The sequence below is a fragment of the Drosophila tropicalis genome, unplaced genomic scaffold (genome assembly GCF_018151085.1).
Source record: "Drosophila tropicalis isolate 14030-0801.00 unplaced genomic scaffold, ASM1815108v1 contig_443, whole genome shotgun sequence".
Taxonomy (NCBI): Eukaryota; Metazoa; Arthropoda; class Insecta; order Diptera; family Drosophilidae; genus Drosophila; species Drosophila tropicalis.
Window position 1 is genome coordinate 4,505,943 of NW_027172907.1, and position 18,854 is coordinate 4,524,796.

Genomic DNA, 18,854 nt, shown 5'->3' on the forward strand with positions numbered 1-18,854 from the left:
AAAAATTATAATGAAAGATGTAATCTGCTATGTTAAGACACGAAGCCCAGATACTATTTCGCCCAGACTGTACTCTTATATTAACTAAATGCTAATCGTCAAAGAATTTATATAAAAATTGAATAAAAGACAAAAAAAAAACATTCTTGGAATAAAATGCAAATATATTTATTTCACTCACAACCTTTTTGGGAACATTTAAGTGTCAGATCAAGAAGTACTCACACATGACTGCATGCATTTTTGACTGTGTCATAAAACTGATGGCTTTCACTTTTTCAGCCAAATCAAAAATTCGCGTGTCTGTGTGTGAGTGTGCGTATGTGGATGACTTTGTCAAAAAAGGCAGAATAAGGGGAAAATATTTTTGCTGAAAACTCTGCACTGCAATCAAAGTGAGTGTAACTGAAAAAAAAAAAAAAGAAAATACTTCTACTCCGTAAACGTGCGTGACATTTGGCAAACGTTTGATTTTAATTTAGTCACATTTTGTCTTGGGCCGAAAAGGGATCCCAAGATATTTCAAGTTGACAGAGATTATGGGGAGAAGGGGGAGATAAACCGAAAATTACATTTCACTTGAAATTTTGTTTTGAAAAATTTTAATGCAAATTTCTTTTCTGTTTGTTTTTTTTTTTCTCTCTTTTCGTACTTATCAAAGACACAAAAATTTAAATTGTTAAGCCCACATGCGAATAGATTTCAATGCTTTTAGTTTGGGCGAGAACGTCGTAAGGAGGGAAAAAAGAGGCAGAGAGAGGCCTTATCCAAAAATAAGATTCTCAAACACACACACACACACACAAACAAAAAGAAAGGTGGGGAAGCGAAAGAGGCAATTTGAAATTTGGCAAAAAGTTTTGCTTAGCAGCCGTACCCCCGATCCTTCCTTTCATGAATATAACCAAGACGATGATGGTTGCAAGAAAAACTTTTTTGCCTGTCTGCAAAATTTCCGGCAAGCCGCTTTTTGTCGCCACTCTATGGAAAGATGATGGGAATGAGAGAGAGCTAACTTTTCTACGGCCTACATACACTCACACTAAACACCAACACCAACACCAACACACACATACTTTTACACACGCGGCATTATGATAAAGTTCAGGCAATCAATTGCTTATAAAAGGAAGAAGAAAGAAACTGAGCAAGCTAAACCGATTCCTTGTCGTTCCAGGTGAATCTGGCCAATAAATCACCGAACCTTTCTCCTGGCGTCCTTCAAAACCGATTAATCAAAAATGCTTTTAGATAACTAAACACACACACACACACATATAGACGCACAGATATATTCGCAAACGCTGCATACTATGTGTCATACCTACAAATAATAATAAACAAATATACAAAAAACACAAACAATTAATAAAAACCTCTAGACGGTGAAATTAAGAAGATTCTTTTATTAAAAAAAAAAAAAAGAATTTTCATATAATTAAGACAAGCCTGCTGACAGACTGATATGCCTCAACTTACTTAACTGATTCAACCCTGCGTAAAGCGGGTGAAGAAAGGAATAAAACCATTTAAAATGAGACAGCTTATGAGCTGTCAAGAATGTTGAAAATTATGTTGCAAAAATTTTGTGTGGCCAAAAAAAAAAAAAAAAAACACGAAATATGAAGATAAATATATCAAGTTAATAAGCTTATGCTATTTTCGTTTTTATCTTGACTTTTGTTTGTTTTAACCCTTGTAAAAGAAGCGGATAGACACACACACACACGTATACTTATGTGCATTGGAGGTCTTAGCTTTATAAATGCAGGCGAAAATAATAACAGAGTGAGAGAGTAAAGTGAAATGAAAAAGATCCTCAACAAAATCAAGTAATTCTTTTCTCTGTATATCTTGGTAACATTGCTAATCAAGTTATTCAAGTAACTTATCTATATCTCATTCGTAACGTCACTTAATCGTAGGTTCTCATAATATTTCTGCTTCTCTATTAATCTAAACATATTCGAATGTTTTTATTTCGTCTTTATGCAAGCTTTGCTTTTAATTTTTTCCTTCTCATGAATAAGTATAAAAAAAACATATTATTTTGGTTTGTCCTTACTCTAAGTATATATTCGAAAGTATTCATATCGTATCGTATCATATCGTAAAAAATCAACTGACTTAAAGTCATTAAATTTCAGTTGCCTTCGAACAGAGAAATCTATTTGTCTATATTAGACTTGCTAATGAATAAAATAAGATATTTCATTTCCTTAGAAGTACATCTTATATAAACTTGATGAAAAGCATTTGCTTTTTAGATGTTTTTTTCGTTTTGTGCTTTAGTTTGATAGATGAAACTTGCGTTGATTGATAGCCCTGCGACTAATTGAATATTGGGTGTGATTTCTTTAGCAATTTTCCCGCTAATTGGAAACGCACAAAAAAATGAGAGGAAGAAAAAGAAAACTGAGATGGATTAATCAAAAAGAATGAAACCTCTTTACACTAGATTAAATCCTTTCAACTTAACTTATTTTGCTTTACACACACACACATAGACAGCAAAACCAAAAATAAAGTTACTTACTTGCACACACACGCGCATATTAAGCATACGCCATGTTGTGCAGCTTGTGGTTTTCATATTATTATTTGTGTATGTGTATGTGTCTGTGTGTGTGTGTGCACGAGATGCAAGTGCATAAATTAAATTTAGCAGAACAATTTTTGGGCTTAAACAAGTTTGTACAAGCTGGGTACATAAGGAAGGAGAAATGGGTGAATTGTTAGTCAACTTTTTGTGAGTTCATTTGTGAGTTCACTCACTTGCTAGCATTTCTTTTTTCTTGTTTTGGTTTTGATTTTTTTGTTTGGTTTGTTTTTAACATAAAATAAACAGTAAATTGCACAATTGAATAAAGCCTGGATGAATGGAACTAGAATGTAGAGAGGCAAGAGAAGTGAAAGTCGCATACAAGTCGGTCCACTCATGGCTCACTGAATAAGCACAGCTGACGATTAGCTTCGTTTCGTTTAGCCCCAACCCTCAACCCACAACAAAAAAAAAAAAGAACTCAAAGCAACAAAAACAACAAGCAAACATTTAGAAAGCAGTGTTCCCTAAAATATCCACACCAGACTATAAAAGATTTATGCAAAAAGCCAAGTGCAACGGAAATTGAAATGGAAAGCAAAACGTGGAGACACCCCCAGCCTAAGCCCAAAACTCAAACCTAACGCAAACCAGCCTAGCCCAGCACAGGACATCGAATTGCGCCACTTGCAGGACCTCAAGACTTAAAGAGACACAAAATGAAATTGATGAAGAAAACGAAAAGCGACAAAATCAAAAAAAAAAAAAGAGACCAAAAAGAAACCAAAACGAAACGGAACGCAACGGAAAACCCAAGAATAATGCTCAACTGAACTGAAAACTCACAACTCATTGACTCTTGGCGAGTCTGTCTTTAAGTGCCTTGAAGTTGGCTCGCAAATGCTTTTCAATTAAATTCAATTTATTAATTTCAATTATTTGCGCTTCAAGTGACCAAGTCTCGGACAGCAAGACTCCAAGACCAAGACCGTGTCTAAGACGAGAGGAAAAGTGGCAAAGATGAGGAAAAATTCTGTCAACTTTAGTCGAAACGAATTGCAAAAAGCGTTAGAACGAACGAACGAACGAACCAACAAGCGAACGAACTAACGAACGCACTGGACCAGAAGGAGAAGGCTACTACACAGCGGCTTCTGGCCAAAGCCCACTGGCTCCTCTCATTTTTGAGTTGCTGCTGCTGCGGTTGTTAAGTGGCTCCAACGCCCATTTGATTGATGTAGAAGAGAGAGAGACAGAGGGAAAGATAGAGATAGAGATAGAGAGTATAGAGACAACACGGACTACCACACTTGAAACGTAGGCACAAAACTCCGTTAGGCCATTAAGAAACATGCCAAAAGGCAATATGTATGGGCTGATTGGAGATCAAATCGTCTTTGAGTTGCCTCTTTCAATGACAGACGCAAAAACGCAACACATTTTTTTTTTTTTTTTTGCATTCACATTTATAGCCTGATTGCTATAAAATTGGTTTTGGCCACACCAACAGAAAAATGGAAAAAGAAAACTTCTATTCAATTGCATTTTCATGCCTTTGCATTTTTTTCACAATTTTTTTAATGGGTTTTTCTCTTCTTTTTATAAACAACAACAATGACAATTTTAGTTTCAATATACAAAAAGAAATATAGACACAGGGTTAACTTAGTGATTTGGATTAATCACTTTTTACATTGTTTAACAGTTTGAGGAGTTTCTAGAATTATTCACCATAAAAAGAAAGCTAAAGACAATTAGATTTAGTTTTAATGTTTAAATCAAAAAAAAAGGTTTTTAATATACACATAATTAGCCATATTTTTGGCAAATTATTTACTTAAATCTTTCCAGTGATTTGTGAATCATTATTCTGTATAGATCCTTATTATGATATCAATAGAACTTTTTAATAATCCCATACAAGTCAAATTATGTTGGTTTCAAACTCCCTACACTTTCTGCAATAAATTCAATACATAGATACAAAGTGTCCATCAAAAGTGCCAAAAATCTACGCAATGTGGTAAATATATACTTAAGACTGGATAGAACTTAACTATGTAAGAGAAACCCATTTTTTGTGAATGGAAAGAACGACTGGTTTGCTTTATGTTCTAACACTTTTTATACCTTTTTCAACACGCTTCGTGTGATAGGTTATAAAAATGCAATTTGATTTCAATCTCCATTTGATTTATGGTCACAATGTAAAATCCTTTCAGTTGCTGTACTTGCTTAAAAAGTCACTTTCATTAAACAGTAAAAACCGATTCACCATAAATACAAACCAATAACAATCAAAACAGATAAGATTATCTTCAATTTATGTACGATATTCTCATTAAACACAAATCAATATTTGATTTCGATAACATAAAAATACAAACTAAAATCCAGCTTAGATCCAAATGATGTAGCCTAAAAGGGGCTAAGAGGATATATCTAAACTGAACTCGAGTATTTAATGGACGGAAAAGGCATTGAATATCAAAAAACAAAAACAAAAAGAATGCCCATAGAGTGTTGTTACCGCCCCGAAATATAATTAAGGAGCACATGCTTAAATATATAAAAGTAAATGCTTCTCGTATGTCAAAATCAACGCAGCTGCTTGCCACTTTGGACCTTTTATATTTCTCTGGGTGTTTGTGTGTGTGTGTGGAAGGTTAACTGGCGTAATGGTCTTTTTCTTTTGTTGTTGCTGTTGTTGTTGTAGACCTACTTTGCCGCTACCGCTTGAGTCAATTTTTATGAGTCGACCATAAAAAAATGTTAGTCTAGGAACAGAGAAAAGAAAAGGCATCAAAGTTCAAGTGCGGCACAAGCGGACAAGCTTATGGCGGAAAGAAACTGCCCACCTTGGCATATAAATCACACGCATACAATGATGTTAATAGTGTCATAAAAACTACGACAAAAGCACCTGACTTTCCGTCTATATACCTACATATATAAATCTTGGTGTATATGTATATTAATGATTTCCTTTGTGTAGTCTATTTAGTGTCAAATATTGACCACAGACTTTCCATAATAAATCGACTTGGAGGACAGAGCAGTAAGAGTAACAGCAGCAGCAAATTAAAACATTTCACCTGACCATGATGTTGACAAATTAGAAGCTACGGTGAAAGGTGTTCAACTGGTCTGGCCATCAGCCACACCCACACCCATCATGCACACACACATCCACACACACACACACAAATACAGGGTAGACTCTGTCAATGCATGTACAATTTTCTATGACCCGCTGTTCTCTACCCCTACTCAACGGACACGGGACTTGGACACGAACTCGAGTCTCATATTGAGTCTTTTTGAAAGAGGTTTTTGATGGTGCAAAATTTTACAACCCTAACCAACATGGGGAGAAGGCAATATAAAGTGGGTGGATTTTGGGGCAGGAGGTGTGCTGTTACAAAAGTGGGCGGAGCTTTAGCAGATTATCGGTTAAATAAATAGACAAATTGATTTTAATGGAATTGGATATACTGAATGAGAATGTCCGCCACGGATGTGGCAGGCCAGGCCAGGCCATGCCATGCCATGCCATGCCTTGCCTTGCCATGTGCCATGAAAATGGACATGAACCGGGTCCCACAGCCCCCCTTCCACCAAAGTCCCTCGCTTTCCACGCGTTGACCAGTTCGATGCGAAGCAAACCCGACCCAGTTGTGCAAACATATTTTCGTGTTATTTTGTCTTGGGTCGTTTACTTTTTTATATGATGGCCCAGTTTTTGTGTTGGTTTCTTGGTTTCACATTGTGGCCTTTAAATCGGATATCCTGTTCAAATTTTCTGCCATCCAAATATATGTTTTAAAAAAAACATCCCAAAATGAATGCATTCAAAGCAAATCTTTTAGAATTAGTGGTAAAAGTAGAAGAAGAGAAATTTTCTAGTTTTCTTCTTTGTGTGTTGACAATAATAAATTTTGTATTTAAACATGTGGAAGACCACAATTATGATGCCATTTTGAAAATGGGAAAATTTCCATCTTGATTTCTTTCTTCTTCTCTTAGTTATATGTACTCATGGCTTGTCATTTTCTTTTTATTTAATTTTTTGTGTTTCTTTTTTAACTACAAAGAAAATTACCAAAGCATTAGTTGTCGGTTGTTTTCAGGCAATCATCCAATAGAATCGAGGAAAACTGAAGAAAAAAAACCAAACGAGGAGAAGGAACTTTTAATGACATGCTTTGTATGCGAACGCGTGTTACATGTTCGCTCACCATATCAAGCTGGGACCAGAGCCAACGACAACTTTCTAATCCCAAACAACCCACCCAAAACCCCCATCCACAGAACCACCCACTCTTACTACTACTACCCACCCATCCGCCTTCGTAATCATTGCTCTAACATGGCAATGGCATCTCTTCTTCATTTCTTCTCCCATGCACATGTCCAAGTTTTTGGTTTTTGTGTGTGTCATCTCATCTCATCCTTTAGCTAATACTTTTCGCTGCTTGGCACATGTTTCTGCTTCTTCTCCCTTTTTGGGTACCACTTTCTCTGCTCTTGCTTCGTCTTCGTCTTCTCTAACTAACTAATAGGAATTTCACTTAATTGCACTCAAAAAACTATGCATCTGAATTGCACTCAACTTGTCTGGCAGCAGCCACCAACAGGAGAAAATACACTGACCAAAAATATTAGACAAATAAACAAACATCAAAATTTGGCCAACTTTAGTTCTTTGCAACCACATTATGTGGATGTTATGGAATATTTCTCTCAGTGTATTCATATTTGACCATGGGTGTAGTCATCAATAACGATGAAATTTGCATATAAAATAAGATCTCTTTACGCTTATCAGATTTTTTTCTCTTTTTCGTTCAACTAAATTGCTATTGAATTATTTTTCCAAAATTTCTATTAACATTCTATTTTGTCACTTTTAATATGGTTATCTTTTAGGAGAGAATATATTGCTTTCATTTCTGAATCATCATTTGGACTATTATCATTTATAATTGTGATTCCCTTTCAATTTATTTTAAGTTTTAGCTACGTCACTTTCAACTGTTGGCGACAGATTTCGTTTTCATTGGAGCAGACGACAGTTTTGTCAGAGTATCCAAACATACATATGTATGTACATACTCAGGCAAGAGGACAAGCAACCGCAAAACGACATCTGTAGAGGGTCTTCTCCTTTTTGGTGAAGGAGTCCTTCTTTATCTCTTCTTCTTCTCCTTCATTCCCATTTGCTTAGCATCCTCCATCTCTATGACTGTGTGTAGGTTAGAAAAACTTTTGGTTTTCGTTTTTGGCTTTCGCTTTAGCTTTTGGGTATCGGGTTAAAGGCCTCCTTCTTCTTTAGCGTCATCCTCCCACAACTGTTGTCAGCTGTTGAAAGTTGCTCACGCATAAGCAGCCAGAAGTTGACATCCACTAGGACTCCTTCTCGTACTCATCCCTCTTGCTTCTTCTGTAACGTCGACTGTCCCCGCCCACACTGCCCCCCTTTTCATTTGCTCTTAGCCGCATGCTAATGAGTACAACTTTTCCTTCTACCTTCACATTTTTTAGTATTCCCGCCTGTTGTCTGTCTAGTGTAGAACTTTTCTATATGGATGCTGTTCAGCTGCCTCGAATTGAATGAGCAGGTGCCTAGAAAAAAACGCACACACACACACACTCGCAAAAGAGAGAAGCAGTTGGCCAGATGGATCTAACTTTAATGAAAAACTTCTTTAATGGATTGTAGCGGTGGTGCGGGGTAATGGGAAGCTGAATGGAAAGGTGCCGAAAAGAAAAACTATTGATGATGTAAGACTGGCACCAGAAAATTGATTAACTTGCTGACATTTTAGTTGAAAGTTTAAGTTTAAGACCCCAACACGATTTTGAGATTATAAAACTTTATGAAAGTGTTTCTTAATTTAACATGAATAACTAAAATATTTCTCTTTGCTTTCAGTTAAAGGAACTTGGACTCCAATTATGGTAAGTCTGAATTGTCATATGTAGAAAAAAGATATCTCACTCTATTTTTCAAAAATAACGATTGATACATATACGAACATATTTCGTTGCATCATTTTAAGGATCTACGTACCATAGAAAATGTTGTCTTTTGCCTGTCATTTAAAAATCTTTTGAAGAGCAGTTCCTGCTTTGTGCTAAAACGCATTACACCTCTTACATTTCATAAAAGAATAGAAAACCATTTAGATACATCATGGTAGTGCCTTGTGTATCCTTTTACTTTACTTTGGCCTTTCTTTTCTTTGCTTCGTTTTTCTCTTTTTTTTTTTTTTGCTATTTTCTTGACTTGTTGTAGTCTGGCTTAGCTTTTTATACAATCGCCACAACCTACACACACACACACACACAAGCTTTTTATTAAGGGCATTTTGTAATGGACACACGTCTTTTAGCTTCTTTAGACCAAGTAAAGGCTGAACTTAATGTAACACTTGTCAACACAGCTGCAAATAAATAAAGTGTAGAAAATGAAGCTAAAAGATAAATTGAAATTTATGAGCCCCGTCTAGGAAGTCAAAAGAAGAAACTAACTGCAAAGATATACAGACATACTTATGTATATACACATATACGTATGAGTATAATGTATAACAACAAAACTAACCGACAAAACATTTCAGCACTAAAAAGCTACTAAGTAATTTATAAGACCGAATACATATACACAGACGGCCAAACAACAACAACAGCAAATGTATAGCCACATAGCAAAAATAAGGCATTAACCGCATATGGGAATGATGTAGATACACAAATATACATATGTATCTGTACTATAAGTAAATACTAAGTGCTGTAAATTTTAATAGAAAAAACAAGATTATAGAGAATTGATATACTCTTTGCTTTTGCAAATATATTTCAAATAAGTGTGGCCGTCCTTGTTCCATGTAAATGAACCAAATTAGTGTGGCTGCATATTTCAAAATAAATAAAGAAATCTATATATAGCTAGTAGGAAATTTCAAATATGTATGTACTAGGTACATATAATTTTTTGTTCCTTTTGAATTGCTGGAGTTACGACAAGTCCAACCCTTTCACTGCAAGGGCATAATGAAATTATGTATCCTTTGCAAGCCCACCTGGTGGCCCACCTGTCGAAAACGAGTACGAAACATGCACAATGCGTATGTCGGTGTATGTATGTTAGTGTGCAACTTCCTCCTTTTACCAATACATTTCACCAAGAAGACCTTATTAAATTATACAACACATACACACACGGGTCGGCATAACAAAAGGAGTGCCTGGAGAGGGGCCGTTACGTTACCGTAAAAGAGGATGCTGTCTCAGAATGTTAAAGTGTGGCATATTTTAGCTAAATATTACAACTACACCAATGAGAATTGCATTTTCTTAGATATATGGTACACAACCATACCCCATATCTAACCTAACCCACCATATATAGGTATTATATATGTATACATGTACCCAGCAGTTCTACTTTTAGTGTAGATGCAAGACGACCCCCTCAAGGCTTTTTCTCTTTCATCTGTGCTTTTGTTGTGCCCTTTGTTTCCTTCTCTGTTCCCAAGCCCGCCCTTACTCTCTTTCTCTGCCTCTCTCTACATTTGTCAGTTGCAAATGATAAGTTTTTGGGTGTTGCCATTGAGTTAAATTAATTTAAGGCATATAAATTAGAGCTCATTGTTGGTGAATATATGCATATACCTGAATTCAGCTGACATTTATCCCAGAATAATATTCAAAGGCAAAGAAGAACTTGGTCTTAAATAGTTTAGGTTGCAGAATGTTATTTAACTTTAATATGAAATACCTTCTTTTCTAAAAAAAAAAAAAAAAGACACTAAATTAAGCTCTGATTCACTTGTCAAATGAAATCCAACTTCTTCATGTTAATAAATAATGTTTTCTAATAAAATTTCACCTGCAAAAACTAATTTTAAATGCTATTCTTCGCTTGCAATTTGCAAAGGTTTAGAATATGAGTGTAAACTCTTCTACATTAAAAAAAAAACAGCCTGCCTCGTTTCCTGTCTTTCTTTTTCTTTTTTTTTTTTTGTATTTATATAACTTAGAGGGTTAAATGTCCGAGATTATATAAAGTACCCAGGCTAGAGCTTTGGCCTTTTTTCAACTTTCATTCTTAACAAAACGCTAAAATGACTTTGCGCCTTTCATTTTCCTTGCTGTCGCCCATTTTGCCTCTGCCTTCGCTCCATTCGCCTTCTCTTTCTGCTCCTGCTGCTTTGTGTCTTTGTCTGTTTCTTGGTCTTTGTCTTCTCTTCTCTTGACTTTGGTGTCACAGCAGCATTTTTAATTTAATTTAATTTAATTTTTTATCAATTGTTTTTTTATTCATTTTTTTTTTCTTCGTGCTTTTGCCTTCTTTAACGCCGACTGTCAGGCTGCTTTAATTTTATCAGCTACATAAGCCTCTTGTGCTTCGTCGCTCTCCCCATTCTCTCATATACATATGTACATGAAGAGACTCATACATCAACTTCAAATTCAAATTGTATCATAAGCAAAGTCAATTGTTGCCTGAAATGAATTGCAAATTAGGCGTAACTAATTTGCTTTGTATTCAAATTGATAGAGGGAAGGAAAGAGAGAGAGAGACAGAGAGAGGGAGAGTCGCAGTCAAGGAAGTGTGAAAGTGTGAGAGATGATGGTAAATTCTCACATGAATTTTGAGTTTGAAACGCAATAAAATTGGCAACATTCAAGGCTCATTGATTTTGTTCGCTATATTGAAGACGATACGGTTGTTGGCTTCTGAGATGGTAAGAGACTTGAGAATTAGACTCAAACACACACACACACTTAACACAGAAGAGAACTCAAGGGAAATTTTCGCTATATAACTTTGAACAGCTGAAAAGAAGGCACACGGAAAAAGTAACGAAAAGCCACCAGACCCCAAGCACCATAAGTATGCCCACTTGAGATTACTCAAAGTTAAAGTGGCCTAACAAAACTAATTAATATTGGGTTGCGATAATTGAGAAGTCAATTTAGCTAATTTTATGATGAAACTTATGTCATGGGCAATGAAAAAAAAAAAACAAAAAAGAAGACAAGTATAAGTAAAGATGTTCAATATATAATATTAAGGTAAAACGAATGAAACACCTTTAAGTTAGTATATGAAGCAAACATAGAACTTATGCATGGGATTTGTAGTTAAAGATTTTTTTGACAAGTTCTTAGCTTCGAGCAATTTTTATCGACGATTTGAATCTTATTGTTTTAGAGGAAAATTGAAATCAAAAAACGAATCTATGATCACGTTTAGACAGCTTGCATTCTACTCCACCTATTTTTTTTAATTTTGATCTTTTTTTTTAAATTTTTGCAAGCTAATTTGTGGCGCGATTTAAAAGTCATAAGCCAGAAAGTCATTAGCCAAAAATAAAATTTATATACAAAACATTTTTGAACTCAAATATTTCAAACTTTTTGTTCTTTGGCTTTATTTCCCCACTGAGGGTAAGACTAATAGAAAGCAATTGCCAAAGTAGTTGCCATGCCATATAATCTAAATTCATTTCATTTCCCTAGAGTAGAAGAGCTCAGTAGCCGATATTCCACGCCCACACACACACACACGAAGACGTCTGCTTTCCTCTTCTTCGAAAAATTGAGAAGGAAAAACGAGCTGTTGATGACGTGCATCGTTTTCATTTTCATTTTTGTTTCGTCGTTCTTCCGGCATGTAAATAAATACTACAACAAGAAAACAAAAATTAAAAAAAAAAAAAAGAACGAAAATGGAAAAAAAGAAAAACGACTATGATTTATTTTGTATTTGGCACGCACATTGTCAATATTTGTCGAATTCATCACGAAAAGAAAATTTTGTTTTCAGAAGCACAAGCATTTGCTTACCTTCTACATACATTTGCTGTCGTCTTCGTCTTCATCTTCCACCTTGCACCTCCTTCATCACTTTATTTCCCGTTTGTTTCCCCGTCAGCCTTTCTCTCCGCCCCTTCACATGGGGGGCTCATAAAGTTGTCGACACTACTTAAAGCTGCCCCAATATCTAAAGAAAAGAAATCGAAGCAGTTATTTATGGATATTTCTTTTGCACAAAAGGCAAGCAGCAACACCAACAACTACAACAAAAGAGGATGAAAAAAAAAACAAAATACATTGCGCTAAATATACAGACAGACACAAAATAATGCTGTATGTGGGCCCACAGATGTACTAAATACTAAAGAACAGAAGATGAGAAAAGCACCACAAAAAAAAACAGCGAAAAAAAAAACTTGTGAAAATATTTTATGAAAAAATAGCCAGTCAGTCCTTTAACAAATTGTTGCCACTTTTTTAGTTACCCTATATTTAAAATGATTTAAGTTCATTCATAAAAGAGAACCATATCAATTGCAATACTCTAAATCGCCAAAAATAGACCACTCTCTCTGTCTTGCCAGAATCCCCAAGATAGTTAAAAAAACTTTCAAACTAAACTTTGACCCTCCATATGTATACTATACTTAAGGTATCTCTTAGTCGGCTCTTATTTTCGCACAAACAAAAGCATAATGTCCGAATTGTGTTCATTTTTATTGTTGTTGTACCAAACATAGTAAAAGTTTTATGAATGGACAGCGTATCACCTAAAGGTGGCCCCCAAAGGAAGCGCACAAATTGAATTGAATAGGCTAGTTGAGTTTCGTACATAAGATAAAAGCCAAAAAATTTAGTTTATGAACCAAAAACAAAAAAAAAAAAAGAAAGAAAGAAGCGAAAAAAAAGGCATACAAAAGCCTAAAAACAAGATGAAAAATTCCATTGAATTTCCAAGACCAATGTACTTATTTTTTGGTCTATTTTTCTCTAAAAAAATGCAATTTTGTTTTCAATGAACAATTTTTGTCTATTTATATAAGATATGTATTTTAAATAAACGCAGAAAAGATTAAGTGCAAAAGAAGCTTAAATTTTTTAACTTAACGATCTCTCTGTATAGAAAATGTTATCAAAATGTTGGTAAAAGTTAATTTCGTTCCCTAAAAACTTATAAAGTTTTTCTTTTAATAAATTGTCTAAAAGGCAAATAGGTTACAAAGTTAATAAATTTTGTTTGTCTGTTAACCGAAGCCAAAGCAGATCATATCAATTCCATTTTCAATAAATTTAAACGGAATTTGAAAACGAGAGCAGGCCTAAAAAAAATACAAATATACATATTTCAATTTTGAAGCTCACAAACAAATTCGACCAATTCCAATTGTTGCTCGACACGCGCTCTCCTTTTTTGTTTTTGTTTTGTTTTTTTGTTTTTTTGAAGGCCACAGCGTGTCAAAAGAAGTAAAGGAAACCAGCAAGAAAAATAAAACATTAAGAGGAGGTGAGGCGAGGAACAACAAAAAGTGGAAAGCTTCATCCAGAATCTTACTTTTTTTCCTTATTTTTTTTTTTTTTTATATGTATTTTTCCAACAGTTTTCTTGTTGGCACACGTTCTTGAAACGAATTGTGAACTCCTCCCTCCCTTCCTCCATCTACTCGACTCAATATGCATACATGGTTGCAAATACAAATGCGGCCACTGGCTCTATGGCTATGACATTTGCAGCTGTTCAATTGAATAATAGAATCCGAATCAAAATCTAATCCAAAAGAGAGTCTCAGAGACTAAGAGAAACTTGGTTCAATAAATAAAAAAAAAAAAAAAAAAACAAAATAGATACATATAAAGAAAGAAAAAAAACTACGTGATATGTATGCATGCATTTGGCATGTGGGGACAATAAACAACAATTGGTGCGGTGTGTATGATTGTGTAATATTTATTTGCATATGATGCATACAAAATTTGTTGCATATTCCATCTACTCTATCTTTGGTAAGTAGAAAGTGTTGGAAAAGATGAGTGTTGCGAGTTCTTCCAAGCTTGTGCAAGCCATTCATCCCATTGAGTTGAAATTTCAAGTGATTTGTGATTGCCACTGGACAATTCTCTAAACATTTCTCTGCCTCTCTCTCTCTCTCTCTCTCTTGTCTTACTCAAGAGACAATATTTAGGATTGCAGGCCATGCAGCTGGTTCTAAATAAGGGAATGTACTACAATAGAGTTCAGGGCAACGGCTCCAAGATACCCATCTTCTATTAAGAATAGATCATAGTCACCATGCATAAGCTATTTAACTAACTATACATAAAAAACATTAAGAATGTTAACTCTAGTATTGTAAGCATTTTTCCAATATTTTCGCTAAATTAAGTTGTAGCTCACAACTGGCTTTCTATACAGACACATACACAATTTCACCCCTTTTCAAAGGTAACACTAAAGACTACGCCACTGTGTCAGTTTGTGAAATTCTCACGCGTCAAGTGGCCTGCCAAATATGATTTATATGCAGATGTCATGGCTAGCAAAGTAGAAAATATGACAGTAAAAAACATTCTCTATATATCTATAATATAGATAAATGGCAAAGAACGTTTGGAGGGGAGAAGCAGGCGATGCGTTGGGTTGGTTTGGTTTGGTTTGGGTGAAATTTATGTGCCAAAAGAGAGATTCAGACACATGGAGATTTATTTGAATCAAATGAAACAGAACTGACAAATAGATTTATCTAAATATATCATATAACTATGACATACGAAATATATGCAATATATATTTATTTTTTTTCCCAGAACTAAAATGACAAATAAAACGAAAAATAGGAAAATAAAGTTATAAGTAGATTGGGTATGTTAGATTATCTATAATTCTGCAAAATTAACTGGAAATGCTGATTTGAGTTTACCACTTAATCCAAAAAATACCGATGTACATATGTATGTGTATTATCTATTTTGATATCTCGCACATTTTCTTTGGCTATAGAGGTGCTTATTGAGTTCCATTCATCAATGGACATTGACAGCTGTCAACCCAGATGAATAGATTACACATGGTACACTTTGATAGATATACATATTTATATATAACTAGATTTTGGTATATATTGGAACTATGTAACCACTAGCAGAGATCTTTTTTGGGATCGCAAGGTCACCATTTAGTTGGGCAAGTCTTTAGCACTTAAAGCAGTGTGGTCAGCGTCTCATTTGAGCCAGCGGGATAGCAAAGAATATATAATAGTAAACAATTATAGTTTAAATATTAAACAAATAAGCTTACAATTGAAGAAAAGGTTTGCTAGAAATTTAATCTATATTTACTTAAGTTTAAGCGTAAACCACAATTTGAGAATCTGTTTCAGCGTAGAATTCCCTACTGCATCTGATGTTTTTGTTACCATCACTCACAGCGTAGTTTTCGGGCCAACAAAGTTATCACATCTCTATGGTATTTTTCACATCAGAACTGAGGGAAGTGATGGCATAGAAGGATAGGGTGGCGCGATGGGGAATTGGAGGGAGGGGGGGGGGACGAGGGTAGCAGATAGAGTCAACAACATAAAGCAACACCACTGGGCCAACCAAATTGCATGTAATAAATGTGAACAAGTAAATTGTGCCGCAGCGCATGCAGTTACCCAACGTCAAAGTCAAAGCCAAAGCTAAAGGCAACAAAGTCCAGACTTGGCTATATATCCAGGCACGTAGCAAAGCAAAATCCATGTGACCCCACAGCCCTCCGTTCTACCGTCACCATCACCGCCGCATGACTATCATTTGGGGAATTGTAAGTCTGTCTCTGACAAATACCCTCAATGTCGAAAGCTGAAGCTGAAGCCACTATGGGAGATGCTACCATGCTGAGACACAGAGAAAGCAGAGAGACAAAGACAACAAGAAGGATGGAGAGAGTGAAAGAGAATCCTTTACTAGTCTTGCCCTTCATATTGATGAGACATCATCAACCATCGACTAGTATCGCATCGCAACGGCTTCCTTCTTTTCCATTCCCCTTACTCCTAGTCAGAACAACAACATGAAACGACGACTCGATTGCAATGCAATGCAATGAATTTTAAAGCAACTTCTCTTACCCAAAACTTTTCACTTGATTTTGATGAATTTATTCATGGAAACAATCTCCCAACAAACCCCCCTCCATCTACTTTCCCCTACCCGCTACACCAAACTCCATTCCTCATCTTTTTAAAATGTAGCCGATTCAAGATCCAAGCAAACAAAATTATGAAACTTGAAGGAATCACCAAATGGTTTAAATGGAAAAACTCTTAAGCGTTAATTTTTTTTTTCTTACATTTTTACGCAACATTTGCAGCAATCAAAGTTTAAAAAAAAATATAAGAATTTTATATATGTATTATATATAATCGAATAGCATCTAATCGAATGGCGAATAGCAAATGATGGCGAGACACGCCCCCATCTTTCTCTCCCAGTTTGTGACTTTCTCCCTTGCCGGCAATCAATGCCAAAGTCCATAAACAGTTCAACTTTATTGAGTCCTGACGAAAGTTTTTATATATGTACATACATACATAGTCGATGTACACCCACACACGCATATACATAGGTATATATATACATATACATATTGAACAAATGGACGTCTGTTTCCCGGGTTTGTTTTGTGTATTTGTTAGTACTTTTCGCAATTGCAATCGTTGCGTTTTGCAATTGAGATTGGTATTGGGATTGAAAACGCACTGCAACAAAAAATTAAAATAATTCAAATCAATTTAAGTTTTAAGCTTCAAATTGTAATTTTAATCGCTGGCAAGAATTATTTGGTCTTGGTTATTTCTTAGTTGAAGCCGCTTTTAATTAAGTCAACTTTAAATATGAAACTGAAGCCTGTTAAGAAGTTTTTCTTTTAATTAATTGTAGAGAAATATCATGAAAAAACTTGGGAAATTAATTTTCAACAAACAATTCGAGTAATGATTACCTATAATATTTTACGTTGAAATTTGCCTACTTCTATTAAAATATATATTTTATGATTCTCTTTTAGCTTGATTAAAAGTTTTTTGTTACTTTACATCTTGCACTTCGCGGAGTTTATGGCTTGAATTTACAGTTTTTAAGCTTACGCTTTTTATCTTTAGTATATTCTAGTCTAATCTACTTAGGGATACGGCTTGCCGAAGTAAGAAGTTGTGTGGTGGCAATGCCTTCCATTTTGTAATTATTCTAATAATTCCCTATGATTTTAGGGACAAGAAAGCGGCTGTGGCAATAATAGAACTAAAAAATTCATAAATTAAGTTCAGTGTATAGAAACATTTATAATTTTGGTAACCTTGCAATATACAATAAGATAAGAAACGTTTCCTTATCAGTTGGCTTTCGTAGTCAAGACCAGACTATTAGTTTTTTCTCACAGTGCAACACTTGAGGGCGCCACTTTGACCCAATGGACTAAGCACTTTTGCCTACAAATGAGGTTTTGGGTTAGTGGGTGTGTACTATATATGTATACCTACACATATATATTTGAACTTAGTTTGGATCCCGATGCCGATGCCATTGCTGATGTCCTTTTAGTTTTTATGACGGTTAGGATGTGCGGTGGGGTACGTTGTGGTAGTAAGGGTTTGGCAGGCAATAGATTTTCAATCAAACTCTCAACACGTACACGACGACGAACGAATCGAGCGCAAGAGAGAAAGTCAGGGTCAGAGAAGGAATAAAGAAAAACTGCCAAATTTCTAGCCCATAACAATGCTTATTACATTTTTTTTTTTTTGCTTTTCCAGCGGGTTGGGGAGTGAGGTGAAGTAGGGAGTTAGCGTATTCGCCACTTGGACGCATAAAAGGTTTTTATTTCTCTAATATTGAGACGCTAATCTTGTGGGCCAATATGATTTGCCAGTTGACTGGGCCAAGTCGTGCCAGTTTGAAAACGGAAATGTTTAATTAAGTGCCACAGCAGAAGCAAACCAAAATGATGCATGGAAACAGATGGGGCAAAAATGCTTGATTTGCTACCGACGAACAGATGGTGAGAGTGGCAGCACAAGTTGAACATTAGTTTATATTAGATGTTGATTGAGAATTTCATGGATTTACACATAGAGGGGCAAAAACGTTTCTGGTTAGTTTTGGGGGTTTTCTTTTTGCTCTATTCCTTCAAATAGTAATTGGTAAAAATGGGAAAATGATTGAAGAACTAAATGGAATTTGAGACTAGAATGGAAATAGATGGCAGATACTTGAAGACATCTAAATGGCAATAAAAAATCAAGCATTACATATATGGTAAAAGTACTTTAATAAAATTTGTTGGCTTTAAAAACTCTGTCTTTTGTCTTGAATGGAATTTATTCAATAGATTTATTTGAAAATGAATTACACAGGGAAAGCCCATCTCATGACCAAAAGGAAAGAGGCTTGGTTGACAGTAAATCTAAGATCGTCAATGATTTCCATACACTGTAACTCCATAGAC

General features: G+C 35.1%; 1 protein-coding gene across 1 annotated transcript in view; it reads left to right on the plus strand.

Annotated features, from left to right (window-relative positions):
- The window catches only part of Oct-TyrR (Octopamine-Tyramine receptor), a 44,527-nt gene that overhangs the window by 13,104 nt on the left and 12,569 nt on the right, over nucleotides 1-18,854 (plus strand). The window contains 1 exon segment of the mRNA XM_068286213.1: nucleotides 8,478-8,503. The gene's annotated coding sequence lies outside the window, so the exon portion shown is untranslated.